General features: G+C 45.1%; 1 protein-coding gene across 8 annotated transcripts in view; it reads right to left on the bottom strand.

Moving 5' to 3' along the window:
- Positions 1 to 19,649, bottom strand: part of LOC140430308 (Fanconi anemia core complex-associated protein 24-like) — a 400,826-nt gene that overhangs the window by 124,812 nt on the left and 256,365 nt on the right. The gene's annotated exons all lie outside the window — the stretch shown is intronic.

Genomic DNA, 19,649 nt, shown 5'->3' with positions numbered 1-19,649 from the left:
ATGGGATAGAGAGACAAGGGAAGATGACTAGGATAGAGAGACATGGGAAGATGACTGCGGATCGAGAGAGACATGGGAAGATGACTATAGGATAGAGAGACATGGGATGATGATTACGGATAGAGAGACATGGGAAGATGACTATGGATAGAGAGACATGGGAAGATGATTACGGATAGAGAGACATGGGAAGATGACTATGGATAGAGAGGCATGGGAAGATGACTCTGGATAGAGAGACATGGGAAGATGACTATGGACAGAGAGACATGGGAAGATGACAACGGATAGAGAGTCATGGGAAGATGACAACGGATAGAGAGAGACATGGGAAGATGACTATGGGATAGAGAGACATGGGAAGATGACTATGGACAGAGAGACATGGGAAGATGACAACGAATAGAGAGTCATGGGAAGATGACTACGGATAGAGAGAGACATGGGAAGATGACTATGGGATAGAGAGACATGGGAAGATGACAATGGGATAGAGAGACATGGGAAGATGACTATGGGACAGCGAGACATGGGAAGATGACTATGGATAGAGAGACATGGGATGATGATTACGGATAGAGAGACATGGGAAGATGACTATGGATAGAGAGACATGGGAAGATGACTCTGGATAGAGAGAGACATGGGAAGATGACTATGGACAGAGAGACATGGGAAGATGACAACGGATAGAGAGACATGGGAAGATGACTATGGATAGAGAGAGACATGGGAAGATGACTATGGGATAGAGAGACATGGGAAGATGACAATGGGATAGAGAGACATGGGAAGATGACTATGGGACAGCGAGACATGGGAGGATGACTATGGGATAGAGAGACATGGGAAGATGACTATGGGATAGAGAGACATGGGAAGATGACTAGGATAGAGAGACATGGGAAGATGACTATGGGATAGAGAGACATGGGTTGATGATTACGGATAGAGAGACATGGGAAGATGACTCTGGATAGAGAGACATGGGAAGATGACTATGGACAGAGAGACATGGGAAGATGACTACGGATAGAGAGAGACATGGGAAGATGACTATGGATAGAGAGAGACATGGGAAGATGACTATGGGATAGTGAGACACGGGAAGATGACAATGGGATAGAGAGACATGGGAAGATGACTCTGGATAGAGAGACATGGGAAGATGACTATGGACAGAGAGACATGGGAAGATGACAACGGATAGAGAGTCATGGGAAGATGACTACGGATAGAGAGAGACATGGGAAGATGACTATGGATAGAGAGAGACATGGGAAGATGACTATGGGACAGCGAGACATGGGAAGATGACTATGGGACAGCGAGACATGGGAAGATGACTACTGATAGAGAGAGACATGGGAAGATGACTATGGGACAGCGAGACATGGGAAGATGACTACGGATAGAGAGAGACATGGGAAGATGACTATGGGATAGAGAGACATGGGAAGATGGCTATGGGATAGAGAGACATGGGAAGATGACTATGGGAAAGAGAGACAAGGGAAGATGACTAGGATAGAGAGACATGGGAAGATGACTATGAGATAGAAAGACATGTGAAGATGGCTATGGGATAGAGAGACATGGGAAGATGACTATGGGATAGAGAGACAAGGGAAGATGACTAGGATAGAGAGACATGGGAAGAGGACTATGGGATAGAGAGACATGGGAAGATGACTACGGATAGAGAGAGACATGGGAAGATGACTATGGGACAGCGAGACATGGGAAGATGACTACGGATAGAGAGAGACATGGGAAGATGACTATGGGATAGAGAGACATGGTAAGATGACTATGGGACAGCGAGACATGGGAAGATGACTACGGATAGAGAGAGACATGGGAAGATGACTATGGGATAGAGAGACATGGGAAGATGGCTATGGGATAGAGAGACATGGGAAGATGACTATGGGATAGAGAGACAAGGGAAGATGACTAGGATAGAGAGACATGGGAAGATGACTGCGGATCGAGAGAGACATGGGAAGATGACTATAGGATAGAGAGACATGGGATGATGATTACGGATAGAGAGACATGGGAAGATGACTACGGATAGAGAGACATGGAAAGATGTCAATGGATAGAGAGACATGGGAAGATGACTATGGATAGAGAGAGACATAGGAAGATGACTATTGATAGAGAGAGACTTGGGAAGATGACTATGGGTAGAGAGACATGGGAAGATGACTATGGGATAGAGAGACATGGGAAGATGGCTATGGATTGAGAGAGACATGGGAAGATGACTATGGATAGAGAGACATGGGAAGATGACTATGGGATAGAGAGACACGGGAAGATGACTATGGATTGAGAGACATGGGAAGATGACTATAGATAGAGAGATATGGGAAGATGACTATGGATAGAGAGACATGGGAAGATGACTATGGGATAGAGAGACACGGGAAGATGACTATGGATTGAGAGACATGGGAAGATGACTATGGATAGAGAGATATGGGAAGATGACTATGGATAGAGAGACATGGGAAGATGACTATGGATAGAGAGACATGGGAAGATGACTATGGATAGAGAGACATGGGAGGATGACTATGGGATAGAGAGACATGGGAAGATGACTATGGATAGAGGGATACATGGGAAGATGACTATGGGATAGAGAGACATGGGAAGATGACTACAGATAGAGAGACATGGGAAGATGACTATGGATAGAGAGACATGGGAAGATGACTATGGGATAGAGAGACATGGGAAGATGACTCGGATAGAGAGACACGAGAAGATGACTATGGACAGAGAGACATGGGAAGATGACTATGGATAGAGAGACATGGCAAGATGACTATGGACAGAGAGACATGGGAAGATGACTATGGATAGAGAGACATGGGAAGATGACTATGGATAGAGAGACATGGGAAGATGACTATGGATAGAGAGACATGGGAAGATGACTATGGATAGAGAGACATGGGAAGAATACTATGGATAGAGAAATGGGAAGATGACGATGGATAGAGAGACATGGGAAGATGACTATGGATAGAGAGAGACACTGGAAGATGGCTGTGGATAGAGAGAGATGTGGGACGATGACTATGGATAGAGAGACATGGGAAGATGTCTATGGATAGAGAGACTGGGAAGATGACTATGGATAGACAGACATGGGAAGATGACTATGGATAGAGAGACATGGGAAGATAACTGTGGATAGAGAGACATGGGACGATGACTAGGATAGAGAGAGACACTGGAAGATGGCTGTGGATAGAGAGAGATGTGGGACGATGACTATGGATAGAGAGACATGGGAAGATGACTATGGATAGAGAGACTGGGAAGATGACTATGGGATAGAGAGACATGGGGAGATGACTATGGGATAGTGAGAGACACGGGAAGATGACTATGGATAGAGAGACATGGGAAGATGACTCGGATAGAGAGACACGAGAAGATGACTATGGACAGAGAGACATGGGAAGATGACTATGGATAGAGAGACATGGCAAGATGACTATGGATTGAGAGACATGGGAAGATGACTATGGATAGAGAGATATGGGAAGATGACTATGGATAGAGAGACATGGGAAGATGACTATGGATAGAGAGACATGGGAAGATGACTATGGATAGAGAGACATGGGAGGATGACTATGGGATAGAGAGACATGGGAAGATGACTATGGATAGAGGGATACATGGGAAGATGACTATGGGATAGAGAGACATGGGAAGATGACTACAGATAGAGAGACATGGGAAGATGACTATGGAAAGAGAGAGACATGGGAAGATGACTATAGATAGAGAGAGACATGGGAAGATGACTATGGATATAGAGACATGGGAAGATGATTATGGATAGAGAGAGACATGGGAAGATGACTATGGATAGAGAGACATGGGAAGATGACTGTGGATAGAGAGACATGGGAAGATGACTATGGGATAGAGAGACATGGGGAGATGACTATGGGATAGAGAGACATGGGAAGATGACTATGGGATAGAGAGACATGGGGAGATGACTATGGGATAGAGAGACATGGGGAGATGACTATGGGACAGCGAGACATGGGAAGATGACTATGGGATAGAGAGACATGGGAAGATGACTATGGGATAGAGAGACATGGGAAGATGACTAGGATAGAGAGACATGGGAAGATGACTACGGATAGAGAGAGACATGGGAAGATGACTATGGGATAGAGAGACATGGGATGATGATTACGGATAGAGAGACATGGGAAGATGACTCTGGATAGAGAGACATGGGAAGATGACTATGGACAGAGAGACATGGGAAGATGACTACGGATAGAGAGAGACATGGGAAGATGACTATGGATAGAGAGAGACATGGGAAGATGACTATGGGATAGAGAGACACGGGAAGATGACAATGGGATCGAGAGACATGGGAAGATGACTCTGGATAGAGAGACATGGGAAGATGACTATGGACAGAGAGACATGGGAAGATGACAACGGATAGAGAGTCATGGGAAGATGACTACGGATAGAGAGAGACATGGGAAGATGACTATGGATAGAGAGAGACATGGGAAGATGACTATGGGACAGCGAGACATGGGAAGATGACTATGGGACAGCGAGACATGGGAAGATGACTACTGATAGAGAGAGACATGGGAAGATGACTATGGGACAGCGAGACATGGGAAGATGACTACGGATAGAGAGAGACATGGGAAGATGACTATGGGATAGAGAGACATGGGAAGATGGCTATGGGATAGAGAGACATGGGAAGATGACTATGGGATAGAGAGACAAGGGAAGATGACTAGGATAGAGAGACATGGGAAGATGACTATGGGATAGAAAGACATGGGAAGATGGCTATGGGATAGAGAGACATGGGAAGATGACTATGGGATAGAGAGACAAGGGAAGATGACTAGGATAGAGAGACATGGGAAGAGGACTATGGGATAGAGAGACATGGGAAGATGACTACGGATAGAGAGAGACATGGGAAGATGACTATGGGACAGCGAGACATGGGAAGATGACTACGGATAGAGAGAGACATGGGAAGATGACTATGGGATAGAGAGACATGGTAAGATGACTATGGGACAGCGAGACATGGGAAGATGACTACGGATAGAGAGAGACATGGGAAGATGACTATGGGATAGAGAGACATGGGAAGATGGCTATGGGATAGAGAGACATGGGAAGATGACTATGGGATAGAGAGACAAGGGAAGATGACTAGGATAGAGAGACATGGGAAGATGACTGCGGATCGAGAGAGACATGGGAAGATGACTATAGGCTAGAGAGACATGGGATGATGATTACGGATAGAGAGACATGGGAAGATGACTACGGATAGAGAGACATGGAAAGATGTCAATGGATAGAGAGACATGGGAAGATGACTATGGATAGAGAGAGACATAGGAAGATGACTATTGATAGAGAGAGACTTGGGAAGATGACTATGGATAGAGAGACATGGGAAGATGACTATGGGATAGAGAGACATGGGAAGATGGCTATGGATTGAGAGAGACATGGGAAGATGACTATGGATAGAGAGACATGGGAAGATGACTATGGGATAGAGAGACACGGGAAGATGACTATGGATTGAGAGACATGGGAAGATGACTATAGATAGAGAGATATGGGAAGATGACTATGGATAGAGAGACATGGGAAGATGACTATGGGATAGAGAGACACGGGAAGATGACTATGGATTGAGAGACATGGGAAGATGACTATGGATAGAGAGATATGGGAAGATGACTATGGATAGAGAGACATGGGAAGATGACTATGGATAGAGAGACATGGGAAGATGACTATGGATAGAGAGACATGGGAGGATGACTATGGGATAGAGAGACATGGGAAGATGACTATGGATAGAGGGATACATGGGAAGATGACTATGGGATAGAGAGACATGGGAAGATGACTACAGATAGAGAGACATGGGAAGATGACTATGGATAGAGAGACATGGGAAGATGACTATGGGATAGAGAGACATGGGAAGATGACTCGGATAGAGAGACACGAGAAGATGACTATGGACAGAGAGACATGGGAAGATGACTATGGATAGAGAGACATGGCAAGATGACTATGGACAGAGAGACATGGGAAGATGACTATGGATAGAGAGACATGGGAAGATGACTATGGATAGAGAGACATGGGAAGATGACTATGGATAGAGAGACATGGGAAGATGACTATGGATAGAGAGACATGGGAAGAATACTATGGATAGAGAAATGGGAAGATGACGATGGATAGAGAGACATGGGAAGATGACTATGGATAGAGAGAGACACTGGAAGATGGCTGTGGATAGAGAGAGATGTGGGACGATGACTATGGATAGAGAGACATGGGAAGATGTCTATGGATAGAGAGACTGGGAAGATGACTATGGATAGACAGACATGGGAAGATGACTATGGATAGAGAGACATGGGAAGATAACTGTGGATAGAGAGACATGGGACAATGACTAGGATAGAGAGAGACACTGGAAGATGGCTGTGGATAGAGAGAGATGTGGGACGATGACTATGGATAGAGAGACATGGGAAGATGACTATGGATAGAGAGACTGGGAAGATGACTATGGGATAGAGAGACATGGGGAGATGACTATGGGATAGTGAGAGACACGGGAAGATGACTATGGATAGAGAGACATGGGAAGATGACTCGGATAGAGAGACACGAGAAGATGACTATGGACAGAGAGACATGGGAAGATGACTATGGATAGAGAGACATGGCAAGATGACTATGGATTGAGAGACATGGGAAGATGACTATGGATAGAGAGATATGGGAAGATGACTATGGATAGAGAGACATGGGAAGATGACTATGGATAGAGAGACATGGGAAGATGACTATGGATAGAGAGACATGGGAGGATGACTATGGGATAGAGAGACATGGGAAGATGACTATGGATAGAGGGATACATGGGAAGATGACTATGGGATAGAGAGACATGGGAAGATGACTACAGATAGAGAGACATGGGAAGATGACTATGGAAAGAGAGAGACATGGGAAGATGACTATAGATAGAGAGAGACATGGGAAGATGACTATGGATATAGAGACATGGGAAGATGATTATGGATAGAGAGAGACATGGGAAGATGACTATGGATAGAGAGACATGGGAAGATGACTGTGGATAGAGAGACATGGGAAGATGACTATGGGATAGAGAGACATGGGGAGATGACTATGGGATAGAGAGACATGGGAAGATGACTATGGGATAGAGAGACATGGGGAGATGACTATGGGATAGAGAGACATGGGGAGATGACTATGGGATAGTGAGACACATGGGAAGGCGACTATGGATAGAGAGACATGGGAAGATGACTCGGATAGAGAGACACGAGAAGATGACTATGGATAGAGAGACATGGGAAGATGACTCGGATAGAGAGACACGAGAAGATGACTATGGACAGAGAGACATGGGAAGATGACTATGGATAGAGAGACATGGCAAGATGACTATGGACAGAGAGACATGGGAAGATGACTATGGATAGAGAGACATGGGAAGATGACTATGGATAGAGAGACATGGGAAGATGACTATGGATAGAGAGACATGGGAAGATGACTATGGATAGAGAGACATGGGAAGAATACTATGGATAGAGAAATGGGAAGATGACGATGGATAGAGAGACATGGGAAGATGACTATGGATAGAGAGAGACACTGGAAGATGGCTGTGGATAGAGAGAGATGTGGGACGATGACTATGGATAGAGAGACATGGGAAGATGTCTATGGATAGAGAGACTGGGAAGATGACTATGGATAGACAGACATGGGAAGATGACTATGGATAGAGAGACATGGGAAGATAACTGTGGATAGAGAGACATGGGACGATGACTAGGATAGAGAGAGACACTGGAAGATGGCTGTGGATAGAGAGAGATGTGGGACGATGACTATGGATAGAGAGACATGGGAAGATGACTATGGATAGAGAGACTGGGAAGATGACTATGGGATAGTGAGAGACACGGGAAGATGACTATGGATAGTGAGACATGGGAAGATGACTCGGATAGAGAGACACGAGAAGATGACTATGGACAGAGAGACATGGGAAGATGACTATGGACAGAGAGACATGGCAAGATGACTATTGATAGTGAGACATGGGAAGATGACTATGGATAGAGAGACATGGGAAGATGACTATGGATAGAGAGACATGGGAAGATGACTATGGATATAGAGACATGGGAAGATGACTATGGATAGAGAGACATGGGAAGATAACTGTGGATAGAGAGACATGGGACGATGACTATGGATAGAGAAATGGGAAGATGACGATGGATAGAGAGACATGGGAAGATGACTATGGATAGAGAGAGACACTGGAAGATGGCTGTGGATAGAGAGAGATGTGGGACGATGACTATGGATAGAGAGACATGGGAAGATGTCTATGGATAGAGAGACTGGGAAGATGACTATGGATAGACAGACATGGGAAGATGACTATGGATAGAGAGACATGGGAAGATAACTGTGGATAGAGAGACATGGGACGATGACTAGGATAGAGAGAGACACTGGAAGATGGCTGTGGATAGAGAGAGATGTGGGACGATGACTATGGATAGAGAGACATGGGAAGATGACTATGGATAGAGAGACTGGGAAGATGACTATGGGATAGAGAGACATGGGGAGATGACTATGGGATAGTGAGAGACACGGGAAGATGACTATGGATAGAGAGACATGGGAAGATGACTCGGATAGAGAGACACGAGAAGATGACTATGGACAGAGAGACATGGGAAGATGACTATGGATAGAGAGACATGGCAAGATGACTATGGACAGAGAGACATGGCAAGATGACTATGGATAGTGAGACATGGGAAGATGACTATGGATAGAGAGACATGGGAAGATGACTATGGATAGAGAGACATGGGAAGATGACTATGGATAGAGAGACATGGGAAGATGACTATGGATAGAGAGACATGGGAAGATGACGATGGATAGAGAGACATGGGAAGATGACTATGGGTTAGAGAGAGACATGGGAAGATGACTATGGATAGAGAGACATGGGAAGATGACTATGGGACAGCGAGAGACATGGGAAGATGACTATGGATAGAGAGACATGGGAAGATGACTATGGATAGAGAGACATGGAAAGATGACTACTGATAGAGAGAGACATGGGAAGATGACTATGGATAGAGAGACATGGGAAGGTGACTATGGATTGAGAGAGACATGGGAAGATGACTATGGATAGAGAGACATGGGAAGATGACTATGGGACAGCGAGAGACATGGGAAGATGACTATGGATAGAGAGACATGGAAAGATGACTACTGATAGAGAGAGACATGGGAAGATGACTATGGATAGAGAGACATGGGAAGATGACTATGGGATAGAGAGACATGGGAAGATGACTATGGATAGAGAGACATGGAAAGATGACTACTGATAGAGAGAGACATGGGAAGATGACTATGGATAGAGAGACATGGGAAGATGACTATGGATAGAGAGACATGGGAAGATGACTGGATAGACAGACATGGGAAGATGACTATGGATAGAGAGACACGGGAAGATGACTATGGATAGAGAGACACGGGAAGATGACTATGGATAGAGAGACATGGGAAGATGACTATGGATAGAGAGACATGGGAAGGTGACTATGGATTGAGAGAGACATGGGAAGATGACTATGGATAGAGAGACATGGGAAGATGACTATGGGACAGCGAGAGACATGGGAAGATGACTATGGATAGAGAGACATGGAAAGATGACTACTGATAGAGAGAGACATGGGAAGGTGACTATGGGATAGAGAGACATGGGAAGATGACTATGGATAGAGAGACACGGGAAGATGACTGGATAGACAGACATGGGAAGATGACTATGGATAGAGAGACACGGGAAGATGACTATGGATAGAGAGACACGGGAAGATGACTATGGATAGAGAGACATGGGAAGATGACTCGGATAGAGAGACATGGGAAGACGACTATGGATAGAAAGACATGGGAAGATGACTAGGATAGAGAGACATGGGAAGATGACTATGGATAGAGAGACATGGGAAGATGACTGGATAGACAGACATGGGAAGATGACTATGGATAGAGAGACACGGGAAGATGACTATGGATAGAGAGACACGGGAAGATGACTATGGATAGAGAGACATGGGAAGATGACTAGGATAGAGAGACATGGAAAGATGACTATGGATAGAAAGACATGGGAAGATGACTATGGATAGAGAGACATGGGAAGGTGACTATGGATTGAGAGAGACATGGGAAGATGACTATGGATAGGGAGACATGGGAAGATGACTATGGGACAGCGAGAGACATGGGAAGATGACTATGGATAGAGAGACATGGGAAGATGACTGTGGATAGAGAGACATGGGAAGATGACTATGGGATAGAGAGACATGGGGAGATGACTATGGGATAGAGAGACATGGGAAGATGACTATGGGATAGAGAGACATGGGGAGATGACTATGGGATAGAGAGACATGGGGAGATGACTATGGGACAGCGAGACATGGGAAGATGACTATGGGAAAAAGAGACATGGGAAGATGACTATGGGATAGAGAGACATGGGAAGATGACTAGGATAGAGAGACATGGGAAGATGACTACGGATAGAGAGAGACATGGGAAGATGACTATGGGATAGAGAGACATGGGATGATGATTACGGATAGAGAGACATGGGAAGATGACTCTGGATAGAGAGACATGGGAAGATGACTATGGACAGAGAGACATGGGAAGATGACTACGGATAGAGAGAGACATGGGAAGATGACTATGGATAGAGAGAGACATGGGAAGATGACTATGGGATAGAGAGACACGGGAAGATGACAATGGGATCGAGAGACATGGGAAGATGACTCTGGATAGAGAGACATGGGAAGATGACTATGGACAGAGAGACATGGGAAGATGACAACGGATAGAGAGTCATGGGAAGATGACTACGGATAGAGAGAGACATGGGAAGATGACTATGGATAGAGAGAGACATGGGAAGATGACTATGGGACAGCGAGACATGGGAAGATGACTATGGGACAGCGAGACATGGGAAGATGACTACTGATAGAGAGAGACATGGGAAGATGACTATGGGACAGCGAGACATGGGAAGATGACTACGGATAGAGAGAGACATGGGAAGATGACTATGGGATAGAGAGACATGGGAAGATGGCTATGGGATAGAGAGACATGGGAAGATGACTATGGGATAGAGAGACAAGGGAAGATGACTAGGATAGAGAGACATGGGAAGATGACTATGGGATAGAAAGACATGGGAAGATGGCTATGGGATAGAGAGACATGGGAAGATGACTATGGGATAGAGAGACAAGGGAAGATGACTAGGATAGAGAGACATGGGAAGAGGACTATGGGATAGAGAGACATGGGAAGATGACTACGGATAGAGAGAGACATGGGAAGATGACTATGGGACAGCGAGACATGGGAAGATGACTACGGATAGAGAGAGACATGGGAAGATGACTATGGGATAGAGAGACATGGTAAGATGACTATGGGACAGCGAGACATGGGAAGATGACTACGGATAGAGAGAGACATGGGAAGATGACTATGGGATAGAGAGACATGGGAAGATGGCTATGGGATAGAGAGACATGGGAAGATGACTATGGGATAGAGAGACAAGGGAAGATGACTAGGATAGAGAGACATGGGAAGATGACTGCGGATCGAGAGAGACATGGGAAGATGACTATAGGCTAGAGAGACATGGGATGATGATTACGGATAGAGAGACATGGGAAGATGACTACGGATAGAGAGACATGGAAAGATGTCAATGGATAGAGAGACATGGGAAGATGACTATGGATAGAGAGAGACATAGGAAGATGACTATTGATAGAGAGAGACTTGGGAAGATGACTATGGATAGAGAGACATGGGAAGATGACTATGGGATAGAGAGACATGGGAAGATGGCTATGGATTGAGAGAGACATGGGAAGATGACTATGGATAGAGAGACATGGGAAGATGACTATGGGATAGAGAGACACGGGAAGATGACTATGGATTGAGAGACATGGGAAGATGACTATAGATAGAGAGATATGGGAAGATGACTATGGATAGAGAGACATGGGAAGATGACTATGGGATAGAGAGACACGGGAAGATGACTATGGATTGAGAGACATGGGAAGATGACTATGGATAGAGAGATATGGGAAGATGACTATGGATAGAGAGACATGGGAAGATGACTATGGATAGAGAGACATGGGAAGATGACTATGGATAGAGAGACATGGGAGGATGACTATGGGATAGAGAGACATGGGAAGATGACTATGGATAGAGGGATACATGGGAAGATGACTATGGGATAGAGAGACATGGGAAGATGACTACAGATAGAGAGACATGGGAAGATGACTATGGATAGAGAGACATGGGAAGATGACTATGGGATAGAGAGACATGGGAAGATGACTCGGATAGAGAGACACGAGAAGATGACTATGGACAGAGAGACATGGGAAGATGACTATGGATAGAGAGACATGGCAAGATGACTATGGACAGAGAGACATGGGAAGATGACTATGGATAGAGAGACATGGGAAGATGACTATGGATAGAGAGACATGGGAAGATGACTATGGATAGAGAGACATGGGAAGATGACTATGGATAGAGAGACATGGGAAGAATACTATGGATAGAGAAATGGGAAGATGACGATGGATAGAGAGACATGGGAAGATGACTATGGATAGAGAGAGACACTGGAAGATGGCTGTGGATAGAGAGAGATGTGGGACGATGACTATGGATAGAGAGACATGGGAAGATGTCTATGGATAGAGAGACTGGGAAGATGACTATGGATAGACAGACATGGGAAGATGACTATGGATAGAGAGACATGGGAAGATAACTGTGGATAGAGAGACATGGGACAATGACTAGGATAGAGAGAGACACTGGAAGATGGCTGTGGATAGAGAGAGATGTGGGACGATGACTATGGATAGAGAGACATGGGAAGATGACTATGGATAGAGAGACTGGGAAGATGACTATGGGATAGAGAGACATGGGGAGATGACTATGGGATAGTGAGAGACACGGGAAGATGACTATGGATAGAGAGACATGGGAAGATGACTCGGATAGAGAGACACGAGAAGATGACTATGGACAGAGAGACATGGGAAGATGACTATGGATAGAGAGACATGGCAAGATGACTATGGATTGAGAGACATGGGAAGATGACTATGGATAGAGAGATATGGGAAGATGACTATGGATAGAGAGACATGGGAAGATGACTATGGATAGAGAGACATGGGAAGATGACTATGGATAGAGAGACATGGGAGGATGACTATGGGATAGAGAGACATGGGAAGATGACTATGGATAGAGGGATACATGGGAAGATGACTATGGGATAGAGAGACATGGGAAGATGACTACAGATAGAGAGACATGGGAAGATGACTATGGAAAGAGAGAGACATGGGAAGATGACTATAGATAGAGAGAGACATGGGAAGATGACTATGGATATAGAGACATGGGAAGATGATTATGGATAGAGAGAGACATGGGAAGATGACTATGGATAGAGAGACATGGGAAGATGACTGTGGATAGAGAGACATGGGAAGATGACTATGGGATAGAGAGACATGGGGAGATGACTATGGGATAGAGAGACATGGGAAGATGACTATGGGATAGAGAGACATGGGGAGATGACTATGGGATAGAGAGACATGGGGAGATGACTATGGGATAGTGAGAGACATGGGAAGGCGACTATGGATAGAGAGACATGGGAAGATGACTCGGATAGAGAGACACGAGAAGATGACTATGGATAGAGAGACATGGGAAGATGACTCGGATAGAGAGACACGAGAAGATGACTATGGACAGAGAGACATGGGAAGATGACTATGGATAGAGAGACATGGCAAGATGACTATGGACAGAGAGACATGGGAAGATGACTATGGATAGAGAGACATGGGAAGATGACTATGGATAGAGAGACATGGGAAGATGACTATGGATAGAGAGACATGGGAAGATGACTATGGATAGAGAGACATGGGAAGAATACTATGGATAGAGAAATGGGAAGATGACGATGGATAGAGAGACATGGGAAGATGACTATGGATAGAGAGAGACACTGGAAGATGGCTGTGGATAGAGAGAGATGTGGGACGATGACTATGGATAGAGAGACATGGGAAGATGTCTATGGATAGAGAGACTGGGAAGATGACTATGGATAGACAGACATGGGAAGATGACTATGGATAGAGAGACATGGGAAGATAACTGTGGATAGAGAGACATGGGACGATGACTAGGATAGAGAGAGACACTGGAAGATGGCTGTGGATAGAGAGAGATGTGGGACGATGACTATGGATAGAGAGACATGGGAAGATGACTATGGATAGAGAGACTGGGAAGATGACTATGGGATAGTGAGAGACACGGGAAGATGACTATGGATAGTGAGACATGGGAAGATGACTCGGATAGAGAGACACGAGAAGATGACTATGGACAGAGAGACATGGGAAGATGACTATGGACAGAGAGACATGGCAAGATGACTATTGATAGTGAGACATGGGAAGATGACTATGGATAGAGAGACATGGGAAGATGACTATGGATAGAGAGACATGGGAAGATGACTATGGATATAGAGACATGGGAAGATGACTATGGATAGAGAGACATGGGAAGATAACTGTGGATAGAGAGACATGGGACGATGACTATGGATAGAGAAATGGGAAGATGACGATGGATAGAGAGACATGGGAAGATGACTATGGATAGAGAGAGACACTGGAAGATGGCTGTGGATAGAGAGAGATGTGGGACGATGACTATGGATAGAGAGACATGGGAAGATGTCTATGGATAGAGAGACTGGGAAGATGACTATGGATAGACAGACATGGGAAGATGACTATGGATAGAGAGACATGGGAAGATAACTGTGGATAGAGAGACATGGGACGATGACTAGGATAGAGAGAGACACTGGAAGATGGCTGTGGATAGAGAGAGATGTGGGACGATGACTATGGATAGAGAGACATGGGAAGATGACTATGGATAGAGAGACTGGGAAGATGACTATGGGATAGAGAGACATGGGGAGATGACTATGGGATAGTGAGAGACACGGGAAGATGACTATGGATAGAGAGACATGGGAAGATGACTCGGATAGAGAGACACGAGAAGATGACTATGGACAGAGAGACATGGGAAGATGACTATGGATAGAGAGACATGGCAAGATGACTATGGACAGAGAGACATGGCAAGATGACTATGGATAGTGAGACATGGGAAGATGACTATGGATAGAGAGACATGGGAAGATGACTATGGATAGAGAGACATGGGAAGATGACTATGGATAGAGAGACATGGGAAGATGACTATGGATAGAGAGACATGGGAAGATGACGATGGATAGAGAGACATGGGAAGATGACTATGGGTTAGAGAGAGACATGGGAAGATGACTATGGATAGAGAGACATCGGAAGATGACTATGGGACAGCGAGAGACATGGGAAGATGACTATGGATAGAGAGACATGGGAAGATGACTATGGATAGAGAGACATGGAAAGATGACTACTGATAGAGAGAGACATGGGAAGATGACTATGGATAGAGAGACATGGGAAGGTGACTATGGATTGAGAGAGACATGGGAAGATGACTATGGATAGAGAGACATGGGAAGATGACTATGGGACAGCGAGAGACATGGGAAGATGACTATGGATAGAGAGACATGGAAAGATGACTACTGATAGAGAGAGACATGGGAAGATGACTATGGATAGAGAGACATGGGAAGATGACTATGGGATAGAGAGACATGGGAAGATGACTATGGATAGAGAGACATGGAAAGATGACTACTGATAGAGAGAGACATGGGAAGATGACTATGGATAGAGAGACATGGGAAGATGACTATGGATAGAGAGACATGGGAAGATGACTGGATAGACAGACATGGGAAGATGACTATGGATAGAGAGACACGGGAAGATGACTATGGATAGAGAGACACGGGAAGATGACTATGGATAGAGAGACATGGGAAGATGACTATGGATAGAGAGACATGGGAAGGTGACTATGGATTGAGAGAGACATGGGAAGATGACTATGGATAGAGAGACATGGGAAGATGACTATGGGACAGCGAGAGACATGGGAAGATGACTATGGATAGAGAGACATGGAAAGATGACTACTGATAGAGAGAGACATGGGAAGGTGACTATGGGATAGAGAGACATGGGAAGATGACTATGGATAGAGAGACACGGGAAGATGACTGGATAGACAGACATGGGAAGATGACTATGGATAGAGAGACACGGGAAGATGACTATGGATAGAGAGACACGGGAAGATGACTATGGATAGAGAGACATGGGAAGATGACTCGGATAGAGAGACATGGGAAGACGACTATGGATAGAAAGACATGGGAAGATGACTAGGATAGAGAGACATGGGAAGATGACTATGGATAGAGAGACATGGGAAGATGACTGGATAGACAGACATGGGAAGATGACTATGGATAGAGAGACACGGGAAGATGACTATGGATAGAGAGACACGGGAAGATGACTATGGATAGAGAGACATGGGAAGATGACTAGGATAGAGAGACATGGAAAGATGACTATGGATAGAAAGACATGGGAAGATGACTATGGATAGAGAGACATGGGAAGGTGACTATGGATTGAGAGAGACATGGGAAGATGACTATGGATAGAGAGACATGGGAAGATGACTATGGGACAGCGAGAGACATGGGAAGATGACTATGGATAGAGAGACATGGAAAGATGACTACTGATAGAGAGAGACATGGGAAGATGACTATGGATAGAGAGACATGGGAAGATGACTATGGGATAGAGAGACATGGGAAGATGACTATGGATAGAGAGACATGGAAAGATGACTACTGATAGAGAGAGACATGGGAAGATGACTATGGATAGAGAGACATGGGAAGATGACTATGGATAGAGAGACATGGGAAGATGACTGGATAGACAGACATGGGAAGATGACTATGGATAGAGAGACACGGGAAGATGACTATGGATAGAGAGACACGGGAAGATGACTATGGATAGAGAGACATGGGAAGATGACTATGGATAGAGAGACATGGGAAGGTGACTATGGATTGAGAGAGACATGGGAAGATGACTATGGATAGAGAGACATGGGAAGATGACTATGGGACAGCGAGAGACATGGGAAGATGACTATGGATAGAGAGACATGGAAAGATGACTACTGATAGAGAGAGACATGGGAAGGTGACTATGGGATAGAGAGACATGGGAAGATGACTATGGATAGAGAGACACGGGAAGATGACTGGATAGACAGACATGGGAAGATGACTATGGATAGAGAGACACGGGAAGATGACTATGGATAGAGAGACACGGGAAGATGACTATGGATAGAGAGACATGGGAAGATGACTCGGATAGAGAGACATGGGAAGACGACTATGGATAGAAAGACATGGGAAGATGACTAGGATAGAGAGACATGGGAAGATGACTATGGATAGAGAGACATGGGAAGATGACTGGATAGACAGACATGGGAAGATGACTATGGATAGAGAGACACGGGAAGATGACTATGGATAGAGAGACACGGGAAGATGACTATGGATAGAGAGACATGGGAAGATGACTAGGATAGAGAGACATGGGAAGACGACTATGGATAGAAAGACATGGGAAGATGACTAGGATAGAGAGACATGGGAAGATGACTATGGATAGAGAGATATGGGAAGATGACTTTGGGATAGAGAGACATGGGAAGGTGACTATGGATAGAGAAACATGGGAAGATGACTACGAATAGAGGGAGACATGGGATGATGTCTATGGATAGAGAACAGTACGAAGTCTTACAACACCAGGTTATAGTCCAACAGGTTTGTTTCGATGTCACTAGCTTTCGGAGCGCTGCTCCTTCCTCAGGTGAATTCAAATGAGGAAGGAGCAGCGCTCCGAAAGCTAGTGACATCGAAACAAACCTGTTGGACTATAACCTGGCGTTTTAAGACTTCGTACTGTTCTCTATCCATAGACATCATCCCATGTCTCCCTCTATTCGTAGTCATCTTCCCATGTTTCTCTATCCATCTCAGACTAAAGGAACGATCCTTTAAAACAGAGATTAGTGGGAATTTCTTCAGGCAGTGGGTGGTGAATCTGTGGAACTCTTTGCCGCAGAAGGCTGTGGAGGCCAAATCACTGAGTGTCTTTAAGACAGAGATAGATAGGTTCTTGATCAATAAGAGGGTCAGGGGTGATGGGGAGAAGGCAGGAGAATGGGGATGAGAAAATATCAGCCATGATTGAATGGCGGAGCAGACTCGATGGGCCGAGTGGCCTAATTCTGCTACTATGTCTTATGGTCTTATGGCCATGAAGCAGCCTTTGGGAAGACCACACATCACAGTGATGTATAAAACTCTGATCCAGCCCCACTGGAATATCATCTCCAGTTCTGGGCCCCACACTTTAGGGAGGATGTGAGGGCATCCGAGAGGGGCGCAGAAAAGAGAATGGTTCCAGACTTAAGTTACGAGGATAGATTGGAGATGTTGGGGTAGTTCTCTTTAGAGAAGAGTGAAAGGAGATTTAGTAGAGGTGTTCAAAATGATGAGAGGTCTGGACAGCGTAGGTAGGGAGTAACTGTTCCCATTGGTGGAAGGTTCAAGAACTGAGAACACAGGTTTAAGTGACTGGCAAAAGAACCAGAGATGACATTAGGGAAAACATTTTTGGGGAGTGAGTGTTTGGAATCTGGATTGCACTGCCTGGAGTGTAGCAGATGCAGTTTCAATTGAAGACTTCAAAAAGGAATTGGATCATTATCTTAAGAAAGAAATATTACAGGGCTACTGGGTAATGGGATTAGCGGAGTTGCTCGGACAGTGAGCGAGCATGGACATGGTGGGCTGAAGGGCCTCCTTCTGTGTTCTGATTCTGTCAGCATCAATCACAATGTCCACATTGACTCTTACCAACTTTTACAGATGCACCACAGAAAGCATCCTATCGGGCTGCATCACAGCCTGGTATGGCAACTGCTCGGCCTAGGACCGCAAGAAACTTCAGAGAGTCGTGAACACCGCCCAGTCCATCACACAAACCTGCCTCCCATCCATTCACTCTGTGTACACCTCTCGCTGCCTTGGGAAAGCGGGCAGTATAATCAAAGACTCCTCCCACGAGTTATTCACTCTTCAATCGCGTAGGAGATACAAAAGTCTGAGAACATGCACCAATGGATTCGAAAACAGCTTCTTCCCCGCTGTTACCAGACTCCTGAACGACCCTATTATGGACTGAACTGATCTCTCCACGCATCTT

Source organism: Scyliorhinus torazame, chromosome 10 (assembly GCF_047496885.1).
Source record: "Scyliorhinus torazame isolate Kashiwa2021f chromosome 10, sScyTor2.1, whole genome shotgun sequence".
In the NCBI taxonomy this organism is placed as follows: Eukaryota; Metazoa; Chordata; class Chondrichthyes; order Carcharhiniformes; family Scyliorhinidae; genus Scyliorhinus; species Scyliorhinus torazame.
Note: the sequence above shows the minus strand (reverse complement) of the source record. Positions and strands in the feature narration are given on the sequence as shown.